Genomic DNA, 13523 nt, shown 5'->3' with positions numbered 1-13523 from the left:
TCCACATCCCACCAAGCTCCGAGAAAGGATTTAAACCAGGTGATTTCTAAGACTGGAGCTCTACTCCACACGGCTGCCAACACCACAAACAATCAAATGTCAGAGGCAAAGACTTGGAGCGACATGGGGCCCGAGAGAGGTGACGGTGAGCAACCAAAGGCGAGAAGGCAACCGACACGGAGAACAGAAGCCAAGGAGAGTAGGGGCACTCCCCCCCCAAAACCATGTGCCATCCTCCCTTTCCACCCACAGAGCCTGGCACAGTGTGGGGAAAAGGCGGCTGCAGAAGTTCAAGAGTAGGCACGGGCAGGAAGACAGTGCGATGACTGCCTTCTGACTTTCTGGAAAATCGGTGGCTCTGGGTCAGGGATGCAGCCAGGAACAAGCAGACAGAGAGTGGATCAGATTTTACGGGATCAAACTGCCCGTTACAAGGCATTCTTTGCACAGTCCTCTGCGAGTATTTTAACACTTCTTTATGAGAAATTCAGCAAGGCTCCACTCATAACCAGTGGACCACAGGCTTGCTGAGGGTGGGGACCATATGCATACCCTCCTGGCCGGGCCGCCTGGCCCACAGCAGCCACCAACCAGGACTTTCGGAACAGTGTATCTTGACAGAGATCACAAGTAGATAGAGAGGCAGGCAGAGAGAGGGTGGGGGAAGCAGGCTCCCTGCTGAGCAGAGAGCCCGACATGGGGCTCGATCCCAAGACCCTGAGATCATGACCCAAGCCAAAGGCAGAGGCTTTAACCCACTGAGCCACCCAGGTGCCCCACCACAGACCTTCTTGCACACAACAATGTCAGAGGACATCTTTCTCTGGGATTCTTCCAGATAACGTTCTCAAGGGGTGCCTAGTGCTCTGTTGTGTGGGCACACGTCATTTGTTCAGCCAGTGTACTAGTGCTTGATATGGTTTCCAACCTTTCCAGTAGACAGCTCTGGGATGAATGATGGGCCTGATTGCTTCTTAAAATAAACTCCTGGAAAGTATGTAAGGATCCATGCCAGCCCTCTCCAGATCAACCCTCCACACCCTGATCTTGAAGGACAACGGTCATGAACTTCTCACACAGGGGAATCTCCGAAACCAGGCACCTCTGACAGCAACAGCCAAAGCCCTAACTGTCCTCTCCAGACCCGCTTCCCCTCAGACACAGGCATCGGAGGGAAGCACCTGTCCTAGAGTCCCCCGCCTGCCTCCTGGGGCTCACCTTCTCCAAGGGCTCCGTGGACAACGAGCCACATGGCGGCCATGTCACGCATGCCACCCGCCTTCTCCCTCTGAGGTGGCCAGTCCTCCCCGATGCTGGCTCTGTCCCTTTATTTCTAGGTCCTCAGAGGAAGAAGGGACCCTGCCACACCCCTGCGACACAGAAACGTCAAGTCCTCCAAACCCATGAGAGGCTTCTGGCTCCTGGCAGGTGTCCACCTCCCCTCTGCAGTGGTCTGGTCATATCACTCCCTCTAACAAGGGCACAGGCAGCAATAATGACCCTCAATCGTACAGTCTTAACTCCTTACCCACGTTCTTAAAAAGGGACCACTCAGAGGTCTTCCTTGTGAATTTCACAAACACTTTAGACACACACCCGAAATGATGAGTGTGACTTAAGTGGTTTGGTGAAACCCACACAGGGACAGCAAGAAACTGGGTGCGCTCCCAGGGCCTTCACACAGATGGCCACAGGGGGCTTGAGACGTCTCTGTCAGCTCCCACCCCCTGGCCTAGGGCTCTAAAATCAGAGAAGGGAAAAGCAGGTCACATGCAGGGCGCCGTGGAAACTTGGCACGCAGCCCAGCACGATGGCTGGTAACTCTGTAGATCCTGTCAGAGGAACTCTGGTGTCACCGCATGGCCAGGAAACAAATGTCAGATCACCAGCCTGAGAACCGGCAGCAGCGCCGAGTGGAGGCACCGCCGAAGCTCTACCTCCGAGCAGCAGCGAGCTCAGGGCTGCCCGACGTGAGGACTGCGTGAGACCCACTCTGGAAGGCTCCCTGCGAACCAAGCCTCTGCTACGCTCACACCTGTCCTCCATCTGCTTGTCCGTGTCAATGACCCTGAAGGCTTTGGCCAAGACTGGGGCCGCCTGTGAGGATCTCCACACAGACGACGCCAAAGGCAAAGACGGGACGTCCTGTGCACTTGGGATCCTGGGGTAAGGAAACTGAACTCACAGCCAGCGGGTAGAGGGACAGGCTCTGGGATGAGATCAGGGAGAAACACAAGCAAAAGGACAACAGTCCACGCAGGCAAACAGCAGGAATACTGAGGCCCTCCAGAATTCAAGCAAAGGCCCCCAACCACCCAGTGAGCAGGGAGGGAAGCCGCACTCCCTCTGTCCGACAGGACTGTGAGGGGGAGGGGGAGCCCAGGATGGCTGCCACCTCGGCCAGGAGGACCCACCTGACCACCCTGCGATGCAGGGACCATGATTCCCCTCTCACGCGACACAGCTGGTGCCTAGAACCGAGCTCACTGCCCGCCCAGCACTCCCTAACCGCTCTCCGCATCCGCTCTTGGCGGTCCTTGCCTTTCTGGTTCTCATCATGGAGGGGCCCCCATTGTCGGGCGCCCCCACTCGGTGGCTCAAGACAGTGGTCCCCCCCTCACAGGAGTGCGCAGGCAGCCATCACACCTGTCCCCACCTGCTCGATCCGTCTCCGGGGACCCGGAGACCCGGGCCACGGCGGCGGAAGGCCCTGCACCAGCCCACACAAGATGCTTGCTTGTCCGGCACCCAAGCCTGCCAGCGCCTCATCCCTCCTCCACCCGCCCACACAACTCAGAGGAGCCACGACCACTTCTCCTCATGCCCCCCGCACACGTGCACCCCAATCAGACGGCCGCCCATCAGCCTGCGACTGTCAGGAGGGGACAGCTCTCAGCACTGCGCCCCTCTGCTCTTTCTCTGGCCTCCACGGCTGCCCCCACTACTGGGATGGGGGGACGCCTCAGCCAATGCACCCCACCTTCTTAGGGAGCTGCTCTGCCAAACTCTGCTCTCCACCCAAACCCCCAGGACGTGTCTGCCCTACTCTGAACCTTCCCTGAGCCTGTGACTCTGGGGAGCCCCGTTCCCAGCATCTACACGGCCTGGCAGGGGGGCCCCCACCCCACCCACCATCTCAGGCTGGTCCTGGCTTCACACAGTGCACCGGACTTCACACAGTGGGACCGAACATCCATGTTTTGTACCTTGAACAGAGACAGCCTGCTGGGAGGATCACCATAAACAGTGACAAATCCACCAACCACTGTTGTTGCTACAGCGTGGTCTGGACACACGGCTCACTGGGACCAGGAAGAGGCACTGAACGGAGACTCTTTTCTGTGAACAGGATGATAAACACCAGGTGACGTGGGGCTCAAAGCCACGCTTTCGGGTGTTGTGCAATCTGGGAGCCGATGACTAGGGTCTGTAAGCCCAAGTTCTCCATTCACAGGTGAGGAAGCAGAGGCCAGAGCCAGCCAAGGTCACAGCTTGGGCACACCTGGCCTGGCAGGTGTCTGTAAGCGTGTCCGGGAAGGGGAAAGGGAGAAGGCAGAGGGGAGGACCACGTGAATGAGAAATGCAAACCACTGAAAATAAACTGAAAATGGAATTTCGAACTTTGCCAAAAATTGTGGGCAAATAAAACCTCGTTTCTAATAAAGAATCTCTCTTTAAAACACTGATTCACCATAAAGATAGTCATTCATCTTCTCCAGGTTTTACGTTCCAGGAGATAGTGAAAATTGAGCCACATTTTCTAGAAGACGAACTGTCAAGGGTCCCCTATGACCTCCTACGTAGTTTCCAAGCGCAGTTCCAGTTCCTGGTTCCCCTTCGCAGGCTGACCATGCACAGCCACCTCTTCTGACACTCCCTCTGTTGAGGGATGGGGCTAAACCCGGCAGCCCCAGAAACAAGGGAGAGAAGATGACAACACCCAGCTGCCCCACTTCTAGGTCCATCTGCACTAGCCTGCCACCTGGGCTACCTGTTCCCTACAGTGCACAGGGAGCACTGGCAGGGGACCCTCTCGGGCCAGCCTCCCACCTGGCCCCCCCAGGGTACCGCACCCACAGGTACCACGCTGCCTTTGCCACAGGGTGATGGCATGCACAGATCTGCCCCACCACCACCCCCCACCCCACCCCACCCCCAAGAACCCAGACCACATCTCACTCGTCTCTGCACTTCACAAGGATTAATATGGTTCCAGCCACTGCAGACCCGCAACGTGCCTTTACTGCCATTATAAAGCCCAGGCTACAGAGAGACCAGACGTCAGAACATCTCTCGTGTGGCTCCCAGTGTTCGCCTGCCAATCCCCCATCCCCTCTGCCTGCCGCCATCCCTCCCCGAACAATCCTCCACCGCAAGGTCATGGGAACGCCTCGACAACCAGCATAGGGAAAGGTCTTCCCCCAAAAGACAATCTACTCGTGAGTTCTCCTCTGAGTTAGAATCGAAGTTCCCATTTCCTACAAAATCTTTCAGATCTCAGTATGTCTCATTCCATGGACATGGTTCTCATGGAGGAAACACAGCCTCCGTTGCCAAATGGAAAACTCTGGCAATTCGAACGCCATTTCTCCTTCTGGGGGCTTTGTGCACTGGGCATGCATGACACGTGAACACACCTGACCTCACCACCGCTGGGGAAGGGGCACAGCCCTGTCTTTTTCTTCCTTTTTTTAAGTTCCTTCCTCCATATAGTTTTCTACTACAATTAGCTCAAATAAGACGATCTTCAGCCTCTCTACTGTCAGGATATCTTTACACACTTCTAATTTCTCTGTGCCTCATCTTTCCAAATGATAGATGATGGGACAAAGCCTTTTTGTGCCTCTGTCAGGGAGTGAGCAAGGTGGAAAATAGCAAAAACACATCAGGGCATCTCCCTAAGAAGGGAAGCACGACAGGGCACTTTGCACTAACGATTCTCAAACTGCACTCCTGAATTTTCTCCCCACCCTGGGTTATCACCCATTTGGGCCCCTGTCAGAAACACGGGCAAGGGCAGAAAGCAAATTCCGACCCTGCACTGGCTCAGAACCTTTCCACTGGCATAGATAAACATGACCATGTGCGTTGGGTCTTTACTGCATGACGGGGAAAGGATTTAAAACTTCTGCATCTGAAATCATCCCACCCGACCGGGACTAGAAGCAGGAGCATGTGGCCCCTCATGGACACTAGTGTTTCTGAGGGCAGGGGCTCTCCAAGAGTGGTCCCAGGCCAGCCACAGTGTCCGTGAACACATCACGCATGGCCACTTCCCAGGTGTCTGTAACAAACCTCCAGGTGCTCCTAATGCTTGTGACACTCGAGAATCTCCCGCCTGGGCTAGTAAACTTCCAGGTCACAGGAACACCCTGCTGGGCTAACCCGCATTGTCACCACGCTTACCTATGACGGTTACCCACCAACACACCTATGCTGGCAACAGGCAAAGGCCTCGAACATTATGAACCCTTGGGGCATTTCTCCTACTCTGTGGGAAAATTACTTGTGCCTGACTGTCCTCAGGTCTGAAACAGGAATGAAAGAATCTCCATCTCCGAGGACGGTCGTAAGGCACAATGGCTTAGGGGGTCTCCGATCATGCAGTGAGACCTCCATGAACATGAATCCCTATGATTAATACCCCTTCACCAAAAGGGGCATTAACCGTCTGATGTTTGCCTTCCCTGTCCCGCAGCCCCGATGGAGGATCCGCTGGGCCCGCCAAGACCGCATACGGTTCCATAATCCGCCAAGAAGTCATTCGTCTCATTTACAATCCGCATGCCCACCACGAGCCTGGAAACAAAGAGAGAGTCCCCTCTGTGCACCTGTGCCCTCACAGGCTCTTCCCGACAAAAGCCACCCAACCCTGGGCATAAGGCCCGATGCACGTCAAGGGAGACGCAGGAGGAATGCAACGAAAAGAACGGCAGGAGTCCTAAGAGTGACTCACATTCCAATGGTGATGACCTTGTGCCCGGCTCTAAGCCCCCAACAAGTGCAGTCCTCACAAGGACGTGCTGAGGTGTCTGAAGTTATGACACCCAACGATGAGGGTCAGGGAAACTCAGAAGATTCACATAACATGCCTCAAGTCCCGCAGCTCCTAAATGGTAAGGCCAAGACCTGAATGCACACACTCAGGCTCCAGTCAGGGTTCCTAACGACTGTACTACACGACACAAAGCTCCTAGTTAGCTGAGCATCTACTACCCCCTTGTTACAGCTTTTCCCAAAGCAATCATCCTGAGACACTTAAAATTAGGCCCACACCCAGGGCCACAGGGTTGAATACTCGGCCCTCCAAGCCCTAGACAGAAACGCTAGCTAACTATACTTGGTTTCTCCCTCCTTCTCTCTCCTCTAATCTGATTCCACCTGAGTCAAGTGAAAACTCACAGAGCAGCATTTCCCTCTTCTCCCAACTCCCCTGCCACACCACTTAACCCCTGATTACAGACCGTCTATGACACCAAGTTCTCTAATTGTTTCTCCCCCAGGGGACTGCCGAAGTCTTTAGAAGTAACCACCCTTTCTGTGAAACCCCACGAGAGTGGGTAAGAGCACAGCCTTGCTTGTGTGGACCTGGCAAGAGTTACACAGTTCAATGGTTGGCTTCGCTCCGCTCTGCTGACACTTGTCAACCCTGAGGGGCGGGATGAAAGCACTCGGTTGACCTACTGGAAGCCAGCACACAACGGAGGCTGAACACAACAGGCTCTGAAGGGCGACTCTTTCACAATCTGTAGGCCCTGCCTCTCCTACCTTATCCCCTGGGAGCCTTCAGCAGGCCCTGGGGGAGGCTGTTGGGGTCCAGGTCGAAGAAAGAAGCACCCCCAGGGACAAACAGTGAGTAACTGCCTAGCCCATGCCACTCAAGGCTGAGGAATGGAGAAAAGTCCATCCCCAAAGCCCCGACTCTGCCCACCTGAAAGGTTAAGACTAAGGAACTACCCAAAGCAACTCGTTATCTTTGTAAATATGAAACAAAACCAAAAAAACCACCATGACAGAAAATGTTACGTTCTGTTAAAACGTCATTTGTAAAAGATGAGATAATCATGCTCACGGATAGAACTGCAGGATTAAGATACAAAATGTGCCATCTCTCCCCGTGTGAGACTCCAGCACCAGTCCCATTTCCAGGACTTGTGGAGAACTCGACAAGCGTTCAGAGAAGTGTACGGAAGGACAGACGTCCACGAGGACCAAGTCCTGAAAAAGAACAGCAAAGGGGAGGCTCACCCTGCCAAGCTGTGAACCTCAAAATAACCTGGCAGAGAAACAAAGAATCTGGGAAGAATCTCAGAATCATTACGCGAGTGTAGTGGGAACAGACTTTCGGTCTGGGGTGAGGAGAAGGTTCTGGAGACAGAGAGCAGTGATGGGCTCACAAGACTGTGACTGCACAAATGCTGCCTGCCTGTATGCTTAAAAACAGTACGTTCTGTATCTATTTTGCCACAAATTAAAGATTTAAAAAATCAGTATGCCAAGTGGAAGGAGCCAGATACAAATGTGGCTCCGTTTACGAAAACTCTCGAAAACGCGAGCACTCATCTACAGCAGCAGAAAGCACCTCAGGGGGCTGCCTGAGTCTGGGTTCGAGTGTGGACGGGCTGCCAGGGGGCCTACAGGAAGCTCGGGGTGACGGAGATGCTCGGGATCCTGACTGTGGTGGTTTCACTCTGTCAGAGTTCAGCAAACCGTATGCTCAGAACAGAGGTAGTTAACCATATATAAACTATACTTTAATCAATTTTTTTAAAAGAGGCTTGTGTGCACATGGGGGAAACCTCAAGTATGACAGAGGTGGCTCCACAGTCTCCCCCGAAATATTAAGGAAAAAATACAGGATTTAATGATGTGGGAAAAACTGGGTCACAAAATGGAAAGAAGGACCGGGGCCCTGGATCCCTGCTTGAGGCCATGGGTGACAATGAACCACACACAGCAAAGCCCTTCCCGTGGGAACAAAAGCAGGGAACACCCGGGTGAGCCCGGGACCAGAAGAACACCTTCAGGCCCCTGCAGCGCCACATAAAGCAACAGGTAATGGGGCTCCATCAAAACAAAAATTCGAGAGAGTGACCACTGACAAGGTTGACATACCTACAGAAGGAGGGAATTACATTCTAGAATACGCAAGAAGCACCTGCAAACCAGCACAGCAGAAAAACAGACTACGGCGGGTAAGGAACTCTAACAGCTAGCAAACATATTAAAAAGATACTCAAATTCACTAAGACACGATACAAGCTCCCAGGAAAATGAGGAGATCCCTCACCCTAGCCAGCAATTCGGGTAAAATTAGAAAGAGGCCTCATACCAGCCACTGTCGAGTATGTGGGGGATCAGGAACCCTGGTGCACCCACGCGGAGAACAATCTGGCAGCATTTAGGAAAAACAGGTGTGCTCACTCCCTTTCACCCAGCCACTCCGCCCCCGGGGCATGCGCCCTTGCGAAAGTGGGTCCCACACTGTCCCAAGTATCGCAGTCTCCAGACCCGGCATTCTACAACACCAGCTGGTGGGGGTGTGCCCCTAGGGTTTCTCATTGGGGTGTAGGCCGGGGCCCCAGAATGTGCATTTCCAGCAGGTCCAGGCGCTGCCGCTGCTCCTGGGTGCGGTCACTTGCAGAACCACGACCCTAGAGACCACCTCAGGTCCACCTTGGAAAGAACATACACACGATGTGCACCACATCACAGAGTGGAGGTGAGCTCAGTATCCCTTGCCAGGGAAACGGGTAATAAAACTAGAAGCGGCACCGCAAAGCACCCGATGAGCCCACAGGTACACAGACCTCACAGAGTCTTGAATGAAATTCTTCGACTTTTATGAATGTGTGAAGATTTTCGCAACGAAAAGGTTTACTGTTGAATGAAAGAAGAACCCAGTGAAACCTAAAGCATAGGACCACTTACGTAAACTAAAGACAGGCACGAAATAACATCTTTAACGAGCACACAGACATACCTAAGAATATATCCAAGCCAGGAGAGGAGGCTCCTTGGGCGGGGAGAGGAATGGCAGTAGAATGTAGGGGAAAAGTCCGACAAGAAAAGGGCTTTGCAGAGGAGAAGGTCTTGTGCCAAAAACCGATGGACACCGAGTCCCAGCACTTCGATGTCCGAAAGGTAAAAGCCACAAGAGCAGCTCTGAGTGTCCCCTTGCCTGCCTCTGCACACAGTGGAAGCCCCCAGCCGTTTCCACAGTGGCTATGGGGACAGATCCCTTTAGCACTCAGAGACAGGGGGGTATCTTTCTGATGGACAAGCTCGGGTGAATTCAGCCCCCAGAACCCAACCTGCCCCCTGAGTCCTGGAGTTTCCCTCTTGCACGTTAGCACATGAAAAGGCTGAGATTCTAGGTGTTCTGCAAAGGGTGTGTGTGTCCACACCTGTGTGTCTTCTCAGTGTGCATGTCTCTCTGTATCTGTGTGTCTCTCTGTTGGGGGAAGCAGGGAGTAGTTTATTTGTGGAGGTAAAAAAAGAACCTCTGGAGGGGAGAGACTAAGCCCTGCTTCTGGCCAGCACTCACTTCTGTTTCAGTGAGACCAGAAGTCAGCGACAAAATGGACCCCTCCTCCTGGCCCACAAGCCTTCTCTTCCCCTTTCTTAACCTTCCCCTCCCCCACATCCCACCCTGCTTCCCAGCTCCCACATCCAGAGGGACCAGTCATCTGGGACAGGATGAGCTTATCAAGTGAGAGACTTTACAGCCACGACTCTCAGAATGTGGTCGGAGACAATAACTGACCATTGGTATCTCTGACCAAGGGCCTAGAACAGAAAGGCCAAAGCCTTTAACACCAAGCATTCCAAAATGGGCCTGGTTCTAGCTACATTCAAGAAAAAAGGCTAAAAAAAAAAAAGCCATCTATTACCTGTCATATCCCCTCAGGGGCACACCGGACAGAGCTTTTCCCAAGGCCCAGAGAACAGTTCAATCCACAGAGTGGCTGCCACAGCGTAGGGGACAATCGGAAGAGAAAAACTACCACTGATGGAACTCGTGTGAGACAACGCAAGAGATCCTTCCGGCGGGAGCTCTAAGCAATGAGCCCGCCCAGGCAAGTATGGCTTTAGAGGAAGCAGCAGCAGAGGAACAACTGGAGGAAGGAGCAGAACAAAGTTAAACGGCTGCAGAAGCCTGAGCAGGTCCAACACTCACACATCCGCCCAAAGAACAGGGAACTTATGCCAGGCAAATGATCCCGGACTCTCATTCCCCAAACGCGGCTCCACAGCAGCCCTTCTCACCAGCCTGGAAAGGCTGAGGCATTCAACCTTCCTGAAATGCTTTGTGTAAAATAGTAAGTTTCACAGATAGAAGTGTATCTGATGTGCAGCAGGAGTATGTTTCCGTTTTTTAAAAAACATGTAACAGCTCCGTGGAGGAGTCCTTCAGATTTTCACTAGATACATGAGCAAAGCATGCCGTTTTCCTTTCCAGCGAATACAGGATGTGCCACAATTTGAAAATTAAGGGACTTACCTGGCGTGGGGGGAGGGGGGGGTAGTAAAACTATTGAGTTTTCAAGTGAAAATTGAATGTCTGTGGTCCACACAGGTCATTCCAACTCAGGAAAATAAAGTTCTCTAAGTGCCACACTTAATGACCAAATTCTGGTTTGTTTAATTCAGCTGAGTAAGCATTTCTTGAGCACCTACAAGGCAGGCCCTGTGCAAGATGCTTGAGAGCCTCCAAGGAGAAAGATACTGTCATAGTAACTGTGTCCCTTTCATGTTCATTTAACCCATCCCTTAAATTAATTTCTTTTAAAAAAAAAAATGGTGTCTGATATCTTAAACAGCTTACTACCGGCACTGAAGAGTTATAGAAACACATCTTATTACTTTATTAAAAATGTAAATTTCTAGTCTCTGAAGCAGAACCAAAGGAAAAGCTTTCCCGCCTTTCCAGATTACTATCATTTGCTGCCTAATAACTCACTACATTTTCAGCTGTGCACGGGGGCAGCTGTTACTCAGCAGGTCACAGAGCTGGCAAGAGTCAAAAACATGCCACCTGGCTGAAGAGAAACAATGAAGAAAACCAAAAGATCAGGGCCTCCAAGACCCAAACAAAACAGCAAGACAAGGCAAGGGAGCTGAAACAGGCAGAAGACAGCTTCCGGAGGTTCCCTCCAAGCTGGAGCCTCCAATAGGAGGCATAAGCCTCTGCTGGCAGGCTCGCTGGTCGGGCCAAGGCATGGATGGCTTCAGAGCTGGAAGGCTGCCACCTGCTGAATCACCAAACATCCCGGGGCTTCCCCTGGAACACTGACCAGGCAGGGACCCATCCTTTGCCTGGATTCTCCCATGGATTTCCTGCACCCCAACCAAGAAACGCCCAGCCCCAGCCCCTTCCACACAGGCCCAAACCTGTGCCAACCCCCCGGGTGTAGGGGCGGCCCCTGGCAACTCCCCCCGAGTTGCTTCGTCACCAGTCCCACTCCTCTCTTTCTGCCCACTCAGTCCTCCCTGCCTGTTCAAGCCTCGCGACCAGGACGCGTGGGGGGCTCCCCAGTGCACGGTGACAGGCGCCTACCACTCCACAGCCAGGCAGCCAACCAGAAACACCCCCTAGTCCGACAGCAGAGTCACCTGTCCCAACAGTATGAAAGGTCCAGGAAGGTAAATGCCTAGGGAGCTAAAATAGCAGGCAGACTCCTAACACGGAAAATGAACTTCCCTTTCACAAACCAGGCTTCGCTCTGGGTTTCATAAGCGGGTGCCGCCGAATGAAGTCTGTGCTGCCTGAAGGTGAAAAGAAACATCCGAGCCGCACCTGCAGGGATCCCTTCCACTCCCTCCAGCCAGGATTTCTACTCGCGACTCCCAGGAAGGAAACAGGCGTTGACCAGAACGCGCCAGCCCGAATCCGTTGGCTGGACCAGGACGCCCTCCCCGGCCCCCCGGCAGCCGCAAGCCCCGCTCGGAGGGGACACGGTGCGGGGAGACGGCCGCTACCGCCGCCACTCTGCCCTTGACAAGTAGCCTCGGGATCGCAGGACCCCTCACCGCGGGGACGGCCGCGTCCTGGAGACACTGTCCAGTCCAGGCTGCGCCGATGGCTCCTCCAGGCCTTGCCCACTCCCGCTGCTCCTCCGGCGGGGGCCGCCCCCGAATCTGCAGACTGTTATGCGGCCTGGGGAGGGCAGCTTGCTCCGCAGGAGAGGGGTCCCACCTGTTATACTGTAGCGGAGGTGCCGAGGGGCCGCGGAGAGGGTGGGGGCAGGGGGAATCCCGAAACCCTGGGCGGCCGGCCGGCTGCGATCTCGCCCGGAGGTGCCAACTGTCACGCCGCCGCCAGGGCCGTGGGGGGTGGGGCCGTGATTTGGGATCGGCCCCAGCGGGTCTCCGGACCCCGGCCCGGCCACCTGCCGAGGCGCCTCGGACCCCCCCGCCCCCCGGCTCTTCCGCCCCGCCACCCTCCGCTCGCCCCAATCCGGCACTAGGCAACCTTGCAGCCCGCACGCAGCACCTCTAAGAGGCGCCCACGGACGCCCCCGCCTTCCTCACAGCCCAGACCAGGTTCCCGAGCCCCCCGGGCGGCCCGCCCCTCCGAGCCCCGCGCCCACCCCCGGGAGAGGCGGCGCGGGGGGAGTGCCCGCCAGGTACGCGCGCGGCTCCGCGCGGGCTGCGCTCACGCCCCCTCGCCCCCGGGCCGCCCGCACGCCGCTCCCGGCTTCCGATGGGCTCCCCGGGATGGACGCTCTCCACCCCCACCCCCGGGCCCCAAGGCTCACTTGCACGGGAGTCGCCGCCGGAATTCCGCTTGCCGAGCCCCCTGCCGCGCACTGAAATCCGGGGCAGGGCAGTGTCCGGGCTCCGCAGCAGGATCGCGCTCTCCGGCTGGCTCGCCGTGCGCGAGGGAGACGTCTGCCCCTCCCGGCCCGCCCTGCCCGCTCCGTCCTGCCCGCGGCCGCCGCTGCCCAGTCGCTGCCTCGCTGGTGCGAACGCTTCCGATTTGCCACCGCGAGCCTCGGGGCTGCCGAGCATGCCCAGTCCGCGGCCCACCCTGGCCCGGATCTCCGCGCGCCGCGAATCCGCTCCTCCGGGTGTTCGCGGCGCCCGGGAAGGGAGGGCGGGCCGGGCGGGCGGGGTCGGCTGGAGCCTCGGGCCGGGCCCGACGGGACCCTGGCACAGGCTGCACCCCCGAGGGGCAGCGCGACTTAGCCCCTTACTTTGCTTTCAAGGAGCCCGGGGCTCGGTGAAGGGCCCGGCTTCGGATTGGGGCGGGGGGTCAGTCACTGAGACCGGCAGGGAGCCGAGGTTTACGGTCTGGCGGCGTGCGGCTGGGGGCGGAGCCGGAGCTGGTCGGAACTGGGAGCGCAAACTCGGCCTCCTGGAGGCGGGCTCGGGGGAACGAGTTTGCGACCCTGAGGGCTGCAACACTGGGGTTAGCTCCTGGCTGACTCGATCTGTGCAGACTCCCACCCGCCAAACAATCAGGCCGTCTGCGGGGACCCCAGCCGAGCCCTAGCCCGGGGCTGGGCGGGGAGCGGAGA

At 55.7% G+C, this 13523-nt stretch overlaps 1 protein-coding gene across 8 annotated transcripts in view; it reads right to left on the bottom strand.

Moving 5' to 3' along the window:
* Window positions 1-13053, bottom strand: part of SGMS1 (sphingomyelin synthase 1) — a 267166-nt gene extending 254113 nt beyond the window's left edge. For all 8 annotated transcript variants that reach the window (XM_059397416.1, XM_059397415.1, XM_059397413.1 and 5 more), the window contains exon 1: window positions 12762-13053. The gene's annotated coding sequence lies outside the window, so the exon portion shown is untranslated. The remainder of the gene's footprint in view (window positions 1-12761) is intronic.
* Between the last annotated feature and the right edge of the window lie 470 nt (window positions 13054-13523).

The sequence above is a fragment of the Mustela nigripes genome, chromosome 4, assembly GCF_022355385.1.
Source record: "Mustela nigripes isolate SB6536 chromosome 4, MUSNIG.SB6536, whole genome shotgun sequence".
In the NCBI taxonomy this organism is placed as follows: Eukaryota; Metazoa; Chordata; class Mammalia; order Carnivora; family Mustelidae; genus Mustela; species Mustela nigripes.
This window is presented reverse-complemented; position numbering and strand designations above follow the sequence as displayed.